This window comes from Dasypus novemcinctus, chromosome 12 (genome assembly GCF_030445035.2).
Source record: "Dasypus novemcinctus isolate mDasNov1 chromosome 12, mDasNov1.1.hap2, whole genome shotgun sequence".
NCBI lineage: Eukaryota > Metazoa > Chordata > Mammalia > Cingulata > Dasypodidae > Dasypus > Dasypus novemcinctus.
This window is the reverse complement of record NC_080684.1, coordinates 28,282,453-28,286,787: the sequence shown is the minus strand read 5'-3', so window position 1 is coordinate 28,286,787 and position 4,335 is coordinate 28,282,453. Positions and strand designations below refer to the sequence as shown.

At 38.3% G+C, this 4,335-nt stretch overlaps 1 pseudogene; it reads left to right on the top strand.

Annotated features, from left to right (window-relative positions):
- Window positions 1-499: 499 nt before the first annotated feature.
- On the top strand, window positions 500-1,380 carry LOC101418952 (vesicle-associated membrane protein-associated protein B/C pseudogene; annotated as a pseudogene).
- The last annotated feature ends 2,955 nt before the right edge of the window (window positions 1,381-4,335 follow it).

The following is a 4,335-nucleotide window of genomic DNA, read 5'->3' as shown; positions in this document are numbered from 1 at the left end:
AGAAAAATGCGAACAACAAGTAAAACTAAAGAAAAAACCAACCCAGGGAAGCCACTGTAGCTCAGTGGCTGAGTGCCAGCTAGCCCTAGACCTCAAAAAAGAAAAAAAGAACGACAATATACCATATGTAAACAGAAAGCCAAAATACAAAAGGGACACAGTAAATAATGATTTTACAATAATAACATTGAATATTAATGGTGTGAACTCCCAACTCAAAAAGGTAGAGATGGATAAAATTAAAACGAAACAGAACAATATCAGCCAAATATATATTGTCTATAAAGACTCACCTCAAAAATAAAGAGAAGCGTACCGCAAGCTCGCAGGGCACCGCGGCCTCGCCCTCGCCCTCCGTCCCTGCGACTGCACCGAGTACACCATCCCCCTCCCCCAGCGCTTCCCAGTAGACCACCCCCGCCCGCCCCCGACAGGCCTCTTTTTTTTTTTTTTAATAACTTAAAGGGGGCGCAGCAGTAACACTTCCCACCCCAGGTGACCTCTCAGGGGTCTCCCCACCAAAGGTGCTCCGCCGCTGAGGAACGTGGCGAAGGTGGAGCAGGTCCTGAGCCTCGAGCTGCAGCACGAGCTCAAATTCCGAGGTCCCTTCACTGATGTTGTCACCACCAACCTAAAGCTTGGCAACCCAACAGACCGAAATGTTTGTTTTAAAGTGAAGACCACGGCACCGCGTAGGTACTGCGTGAGGCCCAACAGTGGGATCATTGATGCAGGGACATCCATTAATGTATCTGTGATGTTACAGCCTTTAGATTATGATCCCAATGAGAAAAGTAAACACAAGTTTATGGTTCACTCTATGTTTGTTCCAACTGACACTTCTGATATGGAAGCAGTATGGAAGGAGGCAAAACCGGAAGACCTTATGGATTCAAAACTTAGATGTGTGTTTGAATTGCCAGCAGAAAATGATAAACTAGGTGTTGTAGAAATAAATAAAATTATAACCACATCTGCATCAAAGACAGAAACACCAACAATGTCTAAATCTCTGAGTTCTTCTTTGGATGACACTGAAGTTAAGAAAAGTGATGGAAGAATGTAAGAGGCTGCAAGGTGAAGTTCAGAGGCTACGGGAGGAGAACAAACAATTCAAGGAAGAAGATGGTCCTCGGATGAGGAAGACAGTGCAGAGCAATAGCCCTGTATCTGCATTGGCCACAGCTGGGAAGGAAGAAGGTCTCAGCACCTGGCTACTCGCTCTGGTGGTCTTGTTCTTTATTGTTGGTGTAATTATAGGGAAAACCGCCTTGTAGAGGCCGCATGCAAAGGATGGTAAATTGGATTGATGGATCTGCCATATCATGGGATTTACATTTATCATAACCATGTGTAAAAAGAAATTAACGTATGATGACATTTCACAGGTCTTGCCTTTAAATGACCCCTCCTGTGTACGCACACAAACACACACACAAATATAACAATGTTAACAATCTTTTAGAAAGTATAAATGTCTAGTAAATGATTGGGGGGAGAAGAATGATCTTTACTAAATGATGAGGGAAACCACGATTAATACCACACTGGCATATTGTAAATGTCATTTTAAACATTGGTAGGCTTTGGTACATGTTGCTGGATTACCTCTCCTAAAACAAGACACTCTTCCTCGCCTGTTGGTGCTGGCCCTTGGGACCTGGAGCCCCTTATGGTGGGGAGGCTCTTTCACCTCCTTATAGTAATCCACCACACTGCTCACTTACTCCCAAGGCTTCTTTTCCATATCTTCAGTTCTGTTCACGTCATCAGTTTCTTGGGACTGATGAACAGAGTCAGAAGCTGAAAAGAATTGTACTGTGGCAGCATCAAATGCCCTCATCATGAATGAGAGGTGTGTGTTGACTGACTAACCCAACACTTTGGAAAATAAGTCAATGCTTTGTTCTCTAAAGGGGCCAAGTTAAATTTTATTGGTTCATGTAGTGAAATTGAATGGTTATTCAGAGATGTTTAATGCATATTTAACTTATTTAATGTATTTCATCTCATGTTTTGTTATTGTCACAAAATTTTAATTAATATTGTGGCCTAAAAATCACCTGTGCTACCTCCTGCCAGTGGGTGACGCTGGCATTGCTGCTGGAGCACTGTGGGCTCCTCTCTGGAGGTTTCTGGGCACTATGTACCTGTGGAAGTTGTGACTCAGCTGAATGTTGGAAACAGCAGTCAGTTGTGTTTTTCTGTGTAAATAAATAACAGCTGTCGTAGGGAGGGAAATTCTTAGAAGTGACAGTCAAGTCTAGATTACCCCTTCAATGGAGATGAGTAGCTGATCTTCAGAAGATGAACATACTGTTTTCACCATCCCTCAACCACCACCTACACTTGCAGCACACGTGTTCCATGTCTGGCTGACCCTTCTCAGTTTGGCCCTACCTTGGAGTCCTAAAGAGGGAGTCAGGCCACAGAGTGGTAGGAGAGAGGGGAATCAGCTGGGGGTGGGTGGGGACAGGATTGTGAGAGACTCTTCAAGTAATCCATCAAGTAGTAATTGAGAGTTTGACTGTAAATTAATTTTATGGGGTAAAAGATCAGTCCAATCCTGTTTGACTATGTAGCATCTTAAAAAGAAAATAAATAAATAAATAAAGCCCAGAAATTAAAAAAATAAAAATAAAAAATAAATAGATAACCAGGTTAAAAGTGAAAGGTTTGAAAAAGATATTCCATGACAATAGTCACCAAGAAAGAGCTGAAGTAGCAATACTAATATCAGACAAAATAGATTTTAAATGGAAAACTGTTATAAGATGTGAATAAGATCATTACATATTTATAAAAATTGCAATTCACCAATAAGATATAACTATACTAAATATTTATGCACCAAACCTGAGTGCCCCAAGATACAGGTGGCACACACTAGCAAAACTGAAAAAGAAATAGGTCTCTCAACAATAACAATTTGTAAAATTCAACAGACTACTCTCAACATTGGGTAGAATATTTGGACAGAACATAAATAAAGCACACATATATATATGGGAAAATATATATGGTTATATATATATTTTACCCTGTATATATATATACATGGTAAAATAACAAGACCTAACAGTAATTTATAGAGCACTGTACACCAAAACAGCAGGATATTCACTCTTTTCAAGTGTTTATGGATCCTTCTCCATGACAGAAAATATGTAGGGTCACAAGACAAGTCTTTATATATATATATATATATATATACATACAAAAGATAGAAATCATACTTTCTCTGATTATAACAGAATGAAATTGGAAATCAATAATGGACAGAAAAGGGAAAATTCCTAAATATATGAAGATTAGGGACCAAGGAAAGAAGTAGTGAAGGTCAGAGCTGAAATAAATGAAACTGAGCACAGAAAACCAAAAGACAGAATAAACAAAAGCTAAAGTTGGTTCTTTGAGAAGATCAACAATACCTACAAATACTTAGCTTGACTGACAAAGAGAAAATGAAAGAAATGAAAATAAATGAACTCAGAAAGGAGAGGGGTGCATTACCACTGACCTGCAGAAATAAGATTGATCATAAGAGGAGACTTGAGCAACTGTATGCCAAAAAACTAGACAATATAGAAAAGATGGACATATTCCTAGAAACACATGAACCACCTACACTGACCCTAAAAGAAATTGAAGACCTCAACACACCAATCACAAATAAAGAGTTTGAGACAGTCATCCAAACCTCCCAAAGATGAAAAGCTCAGGACAAGATGACTTCACAGGTGAATTCTACCAATCATTTTAAAACAATGTAATACCAATCTTGCTTAAATTCTTCCAAAACACTTATCAGGAAAGAATGCTACCACACTCATTCTATGAGGCCAACATCACCCTTATATCAAAACCAGATAAAGATACTATGAAAAAAATTACAGACCAAAATCTCTAGTGAATATTCATGCAAAAATCCACAACGAACTACTTGCAAACCAAATTCAAAAGTTCATTAAAATAATTTTGCATCGCGATTAAGTGGTTTTTATACCAAGTATGAAAGGAAAGTTCAACACAAGAAAATAAATGAGTGTAATACACCACATTGGTAAATTAAAAAGGAAAATCACATGATCCTCTCAAGTGATGCAGAAAAGGCATTGGACAAAACACAGCAACATTTCTTGATAAAAACCCTCCAAGTTATGGAAATAGAAGAAAACATGCATGACTCTAAAAGAATACTGGTTGGTTTTCAGTTATAAATTTCAAATCCTGATGTACTTTTTTTATAACGAAGTATGGATTATATGCATTTCTCTTTTTCTCTCCAATCATTGAACTGTAAAATCTTTAATTTCAAATAATACAGCTCTCATT